The sequence below is a fragment of the Passer domesticus genome, chromosome 29, assembly GCF_036417665.1.
Source record: "Passer domesticus isolate bPasDom1 chromosome 29, bPasDom1.hap1, whole genome shotgun sequence".
In the NCBI taxonomy this organism is placed as follows: Eukaryota; Metazoa; Chordata; class Aves; order Passeriformes; family Passeridae; genus Passer; species Passer domesticus.
In genome coordinates, this window is record NC_087502.1 from 1300012 (window position 1) to 1311780 (window position 11769).

Genomic DNA, 11769 nt, shown 5'->3' on the forward strand with positions numbered 1-11769 from the left:
TTAATGCCTTTGCCCCTCACAACTTTGCCTACTCTTTTTCCTCTCCCAGTGACCTGCAGCTCTCTCTTGTCCCACCTTTGTTCCTTCCATAAACATCTCCAAAGAAGCCATGTGACAAAGTGCCAGAGGGCTTTTCCCACCCAGCCCACCATAGGTCCCAGCCCTCAGCCCTGACCTCCTGTAGAAAAATCATCAGAGAGGGAAAAGTTTCATTTGAACTTAATCTGGAGGCTGCTGTGAAAGTCTATAGAAAGACTGTTTTTTAAAAAAAAATATTGAGAACAAAGGAGGGCCAAGGAAAATGTCCATTCTTTAGTTCATAGGGGAGTGGGGGAGAATGGAAGTGTGCTGAGGAATATGCCAGGGGCATCCTGGAAGTCTCTGTCAGCAATAGTGTGGCCAGCAGGACCAAGGCTCTGACTGTCCCTCTGTGCTGGGCGCTGGTGAGGTCACACCTCATATCCTGTGCCCAGCTTTGAGTCCCTTTACCCTGTGCCTACATTTAATAAACTTTACCATCTCATTGGGTGGTAATACAGTTATCTCTTGTGTCTTTGTCATAAATATGTGCCATATTGCAGATTAGAGGTAAGGGGACAATAAATTGGTATGTTTTAAGTAACTTAGGAATAAAAAAGAGAATGTATTATCTTTGGAAGGAAGGTCAGGTCTCTCAGGAGGTATTTAACGGGAATGCTAGAGCATATAGAAAAAAAATCTGGGAGGCCAAAGATCAGTTTGAACTTAAAATGGTGACTTCAGTAAAGGATAATAAAAAATGTTTTTACAAATATATTAATGGTAAAAGGAAGGGTAAGACCAATCTTTGTTCTTTACCGGATGAGGGAGAGAACTTAGTAACTGCAGATGAGGAGAAGGCAGAAGTGCTTAACACCTTCTTTGCCTCAGTCTTTAGTGGGAAGATGACTTGCCTTTAGGAAAACTGCCCTCTTGGGTTGGTCGATGGTATCAGGGAGCAGAAGGGGTCCCCTGTGATCCAGGAGGAGGCAGTCAGAGAATTTCTGAGCCAGCGGGATATTCATAAATCCATGGGACCAGATGGGATCCACCCCAGAGTGATGAGGGAGCTGGCTGATGAGCTTGCCAAGCAGCTCTCCATCATTTACCATCAGTCCTGGCTCACTCCTGAGGTTCCAGATGACTGGAAGCTGCCCAATGTGACACCCATTCACAACAAGGGTGGGAAGGAGGATCCTGGTAATTACAGGCCAGTCAGTCTGACCTCAGTACCTAGTAAGGAAATGGAACAGTTTATACTGAGTGTCATCACCCAGCACTTACAGGATGGCCAGGGCATCAGACCCAGCCAGCAGGGGTTTAGGAGGGGTAGGTCATGTTTGACCAACCTGGTCTCCTTTTATGACCAGGTGACCCTCCTGGTGGATGCAGGAAAGGCTGTGGATGTGTCTATTCGGACTCCAGCAAGGCCTTTGGCACTGTCTCCCCCAGCACACTCCTGGAAAAGCTGCAGCCCAGGGCTGGGACAGGAGCACTCTGTGCTGGGTTCAGAACTGGCTGCATGGCCGGCCCAGAGAGTGCTGGTGAGCGCTGCTGCATCCAGCTGGCAGCCAGGCACCAGTGCTGTCCCTCAGGGCTCTGTGCTGGGCCAGCTCTGTTTGATATTTTTATTGACCACGTGGATGAGGGGATTGAGTCTTTCATTAGTAAATCTGCAGATGACACTGAGCTGGGAGTGTGTGTCCATCTGGTGGAAGGCAAGAGGGCTCTGTAGGGAGGCCTGGAATGGTTGGATGGATGGGCAGAGTCCAATCAGATGAAGTTTAATGACTCAACGTCCCAAGTCCTGCATTTTGGTCACAATAACCCCCTGCAATGCCAGAGGCTGGGGATGGTGTGGCTGCATAGTGCCCAGGCAGAAAGGGACCAGGGGGTCCTGCTCGACAGCCGGCTGAACATGAGCCAGCAGTGTGCCCTGGTGGCCACGAAGGCCAATGGCTCCTGGCCTGGATCAGGAAAGGTGTGGCCAGCAGCAGCAGGGAGGTCATTCTTCCCCTGCACTTGGCACTGGTGTACTTGGCATTCTTGCCCTGGACTGGCACTGTACTTTGATTGCTGTGTCCAGTTCTGGGCCCCCCAGTTTAGGAAGGACATGGAGGGGCTGGAGCGTGTCCAGAGAAGGGCAACAAGGCTGGTGAGGAGCTTGGAACACAAATCCTGTGAGGAACGACTGAGGGAGCTGGAGTTGTTTATCCAGGAAAAGAGAAGACTCAGAGGAGACCTTATTGCACTCTGCAACTTCCTGAAAGGCATTTGTAGTCCAGTGGGGTTGGTCTCTTTCTCCAGGCAACAACTGACAGAACCAGAGGACAGTCTTAAGCTGCACCAACGGGAATAGAGGTTGGATGTTAGAAACATTTTCTTTACAGAAAGGGTGATAAATTATTGGATTGGATTGCCTGGGGAGGTGGTAGAGTCATCGTCCCTGGATATGTTTTATAAAAGACTAGTTGTGGCACTCGTTGCCATGGTTTAGTTGAGGTGCTGTTAGGGCTGGGTTGGATTCAGTGTTCTTGAAGGTCTCTTCCAACCCAGTAATTCTATTATTCTGTCATTCTGTGATTCTGTAACTCCATGATTCAATGTGTCCCTCCCATCTCAGCCCCTTATGCAATTCTCACCCTTTGGCTCAGCCTCTGTGTCCCCTCAAGATGCTGGCAGAGCTGTTTGGGGACAGGGCAGGAGCGGGACAGCCCCAGCGTTCCCCTGTCTGTGACACCCCAGCAGTGACAGCCCCAGCGTTCCCCTGTGTGTGACACCCCAGCAGTGACAGCCCCAGCGTTCCCCTGTGTGTGACACCCCAGCAGTGACAGCCCCAGCGTTCCCTCCCTGCAGACGCTCCAAGGGAAGCGTCCAGAGCCGCGTCCAGCCCATGGAACTGAGCGGCCACTGCCCAGCCCGGCCTGGGCTGATGTGGATTCCTCTGCACACAGCTCAGGGAAGGTCCCCCGGCCACCTGCACAGTGCCACAGACAAGTGTCAGACATAGCTACAAAGCTCTGCCCAGAGCTGACAGGGGGAGTTTGCGGTTCTCCTGCGGTCACGGAGCGTTTGTAAAGCCGGCCAGCAAGCTCCCTGTGTGACCAAAGGGACACACAAGAGGGGCTGCCCCTGAACCTCAGCCGAGGTTTTTCAGGTGGCAGTTGGAGCAGCGGCGTGGGTGACGCTGCAGCAGGATACCACGAGGATCCAGAGGCAAAGAGACGAGGGAGAGGACACTCGTATGCTATCCAAAGAAGTTTTATTCAGTGGACGGGTCAGTGACGAGTGACAAAGCAACATTGGTGTGTCAGAGGTTTTAAAGGGGGCTTGCCCAGAGGGTGGGGAGCATAAGATAACCAATAGGATCACGCGCGGGGAGGAATAAGGAGCTTAGCAGGACCAATGAAATCATCACGGGGGAGGGAGGAAGCTTCCGGGACCAACTAACTGTTGTACTTAGGGTAAGTGACATCGAACTTTCGAGAATAAAAAGGGTGGGCTTGAGTTAACAGGCAGGGAAAGGGGACAACACAACTGGGATTGACAACTCCTTATTAGGGAAGAAAGGTGGAGCAGTGGGACTGGCCTCCTGAGTGGCAGCCCGGTGGCGGGAAACTTAGGAGTAAACAACTTGGGAGAAACCATTGTGAGGGGATAAAACGGGGGTACATGGATCAAACCATTAACATTAAAATAACTCAGAAAAACACATCTCCCCCTTTTTTGTTTAGAATTTCAGACTCTCGTTTCATTCTGGTGGTCGCCTTCAAACCATTCTTCTTCTCTGGTGGTGACTGCAGCGACGGTAATCTTGGCAGTGGAGGACGTTGGTTTTGACAGGGCAGTAGATATAATCCTTCTCAGAATACTAAAAGCTAAAGAAACTAAAAGGATAACAGCGACAAAATAACCAATATCCTTGATCAGGGAAAGCATCCACCCTGACAGACCCCAGTTTTTAAATATGTCTTTAAACCAGTCTTCATTCTCCTGCTGGATGGTGCCAATAAGTTCCTTCATTTCTTGGAGAGACGCGTGGACACTCTGGCTTCTTGATGATAAATTGAAGCAGCACAGCCCTTCAAATTCTTGGCAGCCATGCCCATGCGCCAGCAGCAGAAAATCTATTGCCGCGCGGTTCTGCAATGTCGCTTTTCTGGTAATTTCCTCATCTTCTAGGAGGTTACTTAAGGCCGTCGATGTCAAATTCGCCTGTCTGGTCACCCAACATTCAAGATTACCTAATTCGCTTAATGCTTTAGCTGCCGCCACCCAGGGGAGAAAAACGGAGACGGCAACTCTTTTTGACTTAGCCCAATGATAAATTTCGCTGTCACAGTGTTCATCGAATTGTGTTGCACCCCGTTTTGCAATTTTTGATTTGGCTTGCCGAATTGGAATTTGGGTCATGTTGGGTGAAGCCACGGAGAGACGCCCCAGGGTACATGGTCCTCCAAGAAGACGGGAAGGGATTCCGGGGTATGCTCGATCTCCACAGATGAGGAACATACCCTTATCTAATTTGCGAGCATACCCATTGTCAGTGGACGGAACTTCAATTTCTGTCAGGTGCTTGCACCAGGTGTTAGCCCTGAATTCAATTTTATGCTGTTTAACATCTTCATATAAATCTACGCGGGATTGTGGTTGATATTCAAAGTGCACGCAGAACTCTGCCTTTGCTGAGCCCAGTAGTTCGAATTCCTGGGGCTCGGTGTCTGCGTATGGGAGGTTATACACCCATTTTCTCCACAGAATTAGGGGGTTGATCACTGGTGTACGGGCATAATTAACTATTCCCCAATATCTGTATATTTCCGCCCACTGATTAGGTGGATTTTTTGTGTTTACTTCTGTCTGAATTTCTCTCAAGGTATTTGGGTATTCCTCTATTTTCGCCGGAATCCCTACCAGGCAAGTCGACATTGGATTCTCTGCTGCGGGCGTGGATAGACAAAGATGATCTTGGTTCAGAGCATGGGCAAGGGTTACCCATACATTTTTCCTGGGCTGCGGCATGATCCACGCGTCTACTGAGGACCAACCGGAGATTATCAGTAGGAGCCAGGTGTAGGCAATAGATGTTGTAAGTGCCATGGTGGGTGCCTAAAAAAGAACAGGGATAAAAATGAGAAGAAAAATGTAACAAGGAAATACCACTGAGTATAAGGGGGAAAACACCGGGTACCACTACAGAAAGGGATTACGGGTTTCGTCTTTCTTTGCACCGCCATCTATTGGATGCAATGGAGTCATCTGCTGGGTCTTCTACCAATATTAGAGATGGATTCGCGGGTGGGTTCTTTTCTTGCACAGGAGTATAGGGTTTAACCCATTTTTTAGGAACCCATTTAACTCCGGAGGGCGTGGACACACACGCGTATCCACGCCCCCAAGTGATAAGTTCATGCGGGCCTTGTATCTCTTTAGAGTCTGGATCTCTTATTAACACAGGTGGTCTCTCTCTTATTTTTAGTTGTTGGTGCTGTTGGAAATGACGCAGGACTGGTGGATCAGGGTTGTCATAGGCACAGTTGAGGAAGTTAATGGTGAATAGGGCTTTGCAAAGCCGGAGATGCGGAGCCAGAGTGTGGACATCCCCCCGTTGGTGAAGGAAGACTTGCTTGAGGGTTTGGTGTGTCCGTTCTACTACAGCCTGGCCAGTGGGGGAGTATGGAATCCCCGTCCGATGTTGAACCCCCCATTCTTGCAGAAACTCACCGAACGCTCTGGAAGTATAGGCTGGGCCATTGTCTGTCTTAATAGTAGAGGGGACTCCTAGGGTGGCAAATGCTTGCAATAGATGTTTCTTAGCATCCACAGTTTTCTCTCCTGTGTGGGCTGAAGCAAAGACTGCACCCGAGAAAGTATCCACTGATACGTGGACGTACTTAAACCTTCCAAACTCACTGATGTGGGTGACGTCTGTCTGCCACACCTCACAACTGCGGAGGCCCCTGGGGTTTACTCCAGAGCCTAGGGATGGTAAAGTGAACTTTTGACAGTTGGGGCATGTGGCCACAATTGCTTTGGCCTGGTCGCGCCGTAGATGGAATTGGCGGACCAGACCAGGGGCATTTTGGTGAAACTGTTGATGGCTTAGTTTGGCCTGTTGGAAGATGTTAGGTTGGCCAGCCAGTTGTAGAGGCGCGGCTAGGGCATCTGCCCTGCTATTCCCTTCCGCGATGAATCCCGGAAGGTCGGTGTGCGATCTCACATGCATTACAAAGAAGGGTTGCTCTCGGTGGGAAACCAGGTATATCAGTCGCGAGAGCAAGCCAAATAGAATGGGATTAGAGACCTCTTTGAGCACTGCATGCTCCGCTCGGGACACTACACCTGCTACATAGGCCGAATCAGTAATTAAATTAAAGGGTTCAGAAAATTTCTCAAATGCCCTGACGACTGCATCTAACTCAGCAATCTGTGGAGAGCCCTCCACAGTCTTCACATCGGCTTCCCACTGCTGAGTCTGAGGATCTTTCCAAGTCACTACTGACTTGTGGGACCCTCCAGATGCGTCAGTAAAAACTGTCAGCGCTTTGAGGGGGCGGCGACTTTGGATGTCTTTTGGAATAAGATTAAATTCGGTGTTGAATAATCTATGGCCAGGATGGTTGACAAGAATTTGTCCGGTGTAGCTGTCCAAAGCAAATTGCAGGCTTTAATTTTGTCTAAGTAAATGTTCTATGGTCTCTTTGGTCATCCTCCCCGTAGATGTTTTGATGGGGAGGTGAATGCATGTGAAATCGCACCCCGCTAGCAGACGCAGGCGTGCCCTAGCTCGCATGATCAACTGGGCCATCAACTCCTGTGGCCTGGTGATACTTTTGGACAGTTGGTGACCAAGGAATACCCACTCTATTATTAAGAGGGGATCCCGTTGGTCAGTGTCCCACTGGAATATTAGCCCGTGGAGGTGCGGCAGCTTACCTAAAATAATGAGTCGGAATGGTAGACCCTCACGGCATCGATGGGCTTGCCTGTCTGCCGAAGTAGATTGCACTTTCTCGAGAGCGGTCCTGGCTTCCTGGGTCAGCGCCCTCGGGGAATCCAACCCCTCTCCCCCCCTTAACAAGTTGAAGAGGGGGGCTAGATCTCCCGTGGTGAGCCCCAGCCAGGGTCTGATCCAGTTTAACGACCCACACAATTGATGGAGATCCCGTAGCGTTTTTGGGTTGTCATTTATCACTGGTTTTTGTGGCGTAATGGTTTTATTGGTAATTTCCAGGCCTAGGTACTTCCAGGGCGGTAGGCGCTGTACTTTTTCTTCCTGTAACTCAAATCCTGCCACCGACAAGGCTGTAATAGTGTCCTCCAAAACCTTGGCAAGTAGGTCGCTGTCAGGGGCACAAACAAGAACATCATCCATATAATGATAGATTAAACAGTTTCCTGCCTTGGCGCGCACTGGAGACAGAGCATTTGCGACATACCACTGGCAGATGGTTGGACTATTTTTCATCCCTTGTGGGAGAACACGCCAGTGGTAGCGCTTCATGGGAGCCTCTCTGTTGATGGACGGTACAGAGAAGGCAAACCGTGGCGCATCTGCCGGGTGTAGGGGAATTTGAAAAAAGCAGTCTTTTATATCGATAACCGCCAATTCCCAATTTTGGGGGAGCATAGAGGGGGAAGGCATCCCTGGCTGAAGAGATCCCATGTCTTCAATGACATTATTAATTTTTCTCAGATCATGGAGGAGGCGCCACCTGTCCTTCCCCGGTTTCTGAATGACAAATACCAGAGAATTCCAGGGGCTATTGGTCTCAGTTAGGTGGCCTTTCGCCAATTCTTCCTCCACGATCTGGGTGAGCGCGCTTAATTTCTGTTTGCTCAGCGGCCACTGCTCTACCCAAACTGGTGTGTCCGTGAGCCAATTGAGCTTTTGGGTAGGGCGCTCCTCAGTGGCCGCACCTAAAAAACTCTGGGGGGCTGGCAACTCCAATTTGGCCCCCCACTGAGACATGGCATCTCTTCCCCACAGGGTAAACTTCGAATTCAAAACGAATGGACGTATAGAAGCCAATTGTCCATTCGGTCCCGTAATTTGTACTATGCTCTTAGATTGCTGTGCCAATTGTGAGCCCCCCACACCTGAAACTGTGCTGCTCACGTTTTGCAGCTCCCATTGTGGCGGCCATTTGTGTGGTGGAATGACCGTCACGTCTGCCCCCGTGTCCATCATCCCTTGGAGTTGAATGGACTGCCCCCCGCTCTTACGGCCACACCACACGAGGGGTTTCTCCTCTCCCAATGCCTCGGTGTAAAAAACAGAGAGGTCCAGATCATCGCACATGAAGCGTGGTATAGGGATGGCCTGTGCGATAATCTGGCCCTCCGGCAGGAAGAGTGGGGGATGGACACAACGCGTCATGAGAGTGAAGTGCTCCGGGTCGAGTGTTAGGACCGCTGGAACGACTACAATCTCATTGGGGGTGTGTTTAGTGTCCCCGACAACGAGATACTTGCAATTGAGACCCGGAGTGTGACGATAGGTCTTTGTTTGTCGAATATGTGGGAGAAGTCCAGGTTCCGCTCCGATCTCAATCCAGTCCTGGTTAGAGAAAAGGAGAGATTGTGTCAGTCTCAAACGATACGGTTCCCGTTTGTCTTATGTTTTTAGTTGGCAGGTGGTATTGGTGTACACATCTGCCGTGTGACCTGCCCCATTTCTGTCCCAGCGCGGGGCAGGCCCGCGCTCAAATCTTAGTTTTTTTGATGAGCGGCTTCTGCTCCTTCCCCTTTCGCTCCCCCTCTCCCCTCCTTTGGAGGCGCTGTCCCCAAAAAGGGGCAGCGGCTGATAAAGTGTCCTCCTTGGCCACAGTGAAAACACCTATAGTCCGGTTGAGGAGTGTCCGAGGGAAGTCTCCTTTGTGGTGGGAATGTCGCAGCTGCAATATTAGGCTGGAGGTGGTTCTTGGTGGTGGTATCATCTGATAAAAGAACTGCTTTTCTGGTGCATTCTTCGATCAGTTGGTCTAATGTTGGTGGAGGAGACGCAGGTAGAGCTAAGATGACTCGTTGACAAGCTTCATTAGCGTTCATGGTCACTACCTCTAGCACCAGTTTCTCTTGTAATTGAGGTTCTTGTACTCTCTTTTCCACCGCTTCTTTCACACGATCAACAAAGTCAGTAAATGGCTCTGTAACAGATTGCTTAAGGGCGACATATGGTATTATAGGTTCTTTCGAAGGCATGCTAAGAAATGCCTGCTCTGCCGCTCCTTTAGATAAATCGAGAACTTCCCTGGGGATTCCCCCCGCTTGCTTCTGTGCCTGGCTCCAATCACCCTCACCAATAAGGTGGTCAATGGTGATTTCACTTCCCTCAATATCGGCAGCATAAGAGTCACTCTGCAAAATCTCCGGAAGGAAGTCCCCTGCTAACCTCTTCCATGTTCTTTCCCATAATTTATATTCTGATTGTGGAAGCAAGCAACTGAACAGTCGTTTCAAGTCAGCAGGGACTAAGACATTGCTAAAGGTTGCTCTTAACACGCTTCGGAAAAATTCACTTTTTTGGCCAAATTCTCGTTTTGCTTTGCAGAGGTCTCTTATGCTGTCATATGAAAGAGGTTCCCACCTAGGGTTTCCCCTGGCATTGTAGGTTACTGGGGCCAGGAACAGAGGGGTTACATTGTTCCCTGCTTTCTGCTGTATAGGCTCTTGATTCCCAGGACCGGTGTTACCGTGGGAACCGGAACCCTGGGCGTGGGAAACAGGAAGTTGGTGGGTGGAGACTTGTGGCTGGGGGGTGGGGACTTGGGTGTTTACAGTGGACGAAACAGATGATGTAATGGGAAAGGAGGTGGAGTCTGCAGATGACGTGGCAGGGAGGGATGGAATAGGTGACACTTCAACAGATAGAGAAACAGGGGTAGAAGGTAGAGCAACAGGGGAAGGGACATTAGAAATGCAGTGGCACTTTGGACAGGCCGGGTTAGGTGCTGGAAAGGAAGAGGAGGGGTTAGCAAGAGGGAAGGTGGGGTTTGGAACGGACACAGGAAGAAAAGGATTTTGGGGAGGAGAGGTGTCTGCTGCAAGGTGCTGGCCATTTTGAGGTGGAGAATTTATGGCTACAAAGTGCCGGCCATTTTGGGGTACCTTTCCGGGGCAGTTAAGGAAAAGGTTTTGCGGAATAAAACTTCGTTGGAGATAACTGGGTTTGTTAACTGGGAAGGAGGGATTGGGAAAAGGGTCAGGGGTAAGGTCCCTGACAGTGTGGCCAGCACTGTCAGGGCAAAGGTACTGAGGAGGCTTGGGGGAGCCAGGGAGACGGTGGCAACCCTGCGTCTGCTGAGGACGGGTTGCTCCCCCCTGCCCACCCAGTGTAGGGGAAAGAGGTACAGGGGATGAAGGAGGGGAACAAGAGGGTCTGGGAGCTGTTGGGGACAATGTTAAAGGACATTTTTTAGTTTCCTGCTCAGTGCGATCAGCATTTTTCACAATATCCCAAATTAAAAGAAATAATTTCATAAATCCATCCTTGACTGCAGGGTCACCTCTTTTCGTGCCCTCAGTCAAAGCCGCACCAACTGATTTCCAAAATTGTTTTGTTTTGATCTCATTAACTGAAACTTGCGGGAAACTAGAAAATATCCAATGAATAAACTTTTTCAATGTCCTTTTAGAAAATGTTTCACCCCCCCCCCCCCCGTAGGATACCCACAACTTGGGAATAAATCTCCCTCTGCTGAGTGGACAACCGAACACCCATGTTGTCCCTCAACTTAGATCTCACCCACTTGCTACAGGAAAGGGGAAAACAAAAAACAGAAAGGGTCTAGAAAATCAGCAGCAGCAGACTGCTCACGCTGCGCGCGGCGTGTCCCTACACTCGGGATCGCAGCTGCCCACCACCCAGGGAGTTCCTGGCTGGGTCGGCCCCCAATCCACCGGGGAAACTTACCGAACTGTTGACTTCTAGAAACAAGGCTGTAGCAAGGGTCCTCAGGTCCGAAGACGTCCTCCCAAGTGCAAAGGGAAAGGTTGTGTCTTCTTCCCCTGGGAGCACCACCGGACAGAAGTCGGCGTGCTCACACAGGGGCATTGGTGCTGCCAGAACTATAAATCCAAGGGCTGATGCCCACACGAACAGTTCAGCCACACGAACAGTTCAGCCGGAGGGCTTGCCCTCGTAGAGGAAAGCCCCACGGTGGCGCGCCAACTGCGGTTCTCCTGCGGTCACGGAGCGTTTGTAAAGCCGGCCAGCAAGCTCCCTGTGTGACCGAAGGGACACACAAGAGGGGCTGCCCCTGAACCTCAGCCGAGGTTTTTCAGGTGGCAGTTGGAGCAGCGGTGTGGGTGACGCTGCAGCAGGATACCACGAGGATCCAGAGGCAAAGAGACGAGGGAGAGGACACTCGTATGCTATCCAAAGAAGTTTTATTCAGTGGACGGGTCAGTGACGAGTGACAAAGCAACATTGGTGTGTCAGAGGTTTTAAAGGGGGCTTGCCCAGAGGGTGGGGAGCATAAGATAACCAATAGGATCACGCGCGGGGAGGAATAAGGAGCTTAGCAGGACCAATGAAATCATCACGGGGGAGGGAGGAAGCTTCCGGGACCAACTAACTGTTGTACTTAGGGTAAGTGACATCGAACTTTCGAGAATAAAAAGGGTGGGCTTGAGTTAACAGGCAGGGAAAGGGGACAGCATAACTGGGATTGACAACTCCTTATTAGGGATGAAAGGTGGAGCAGTGGGACAGGCCTCCTGAGTGGCAGCCCGGTGGCGGGAAACTTA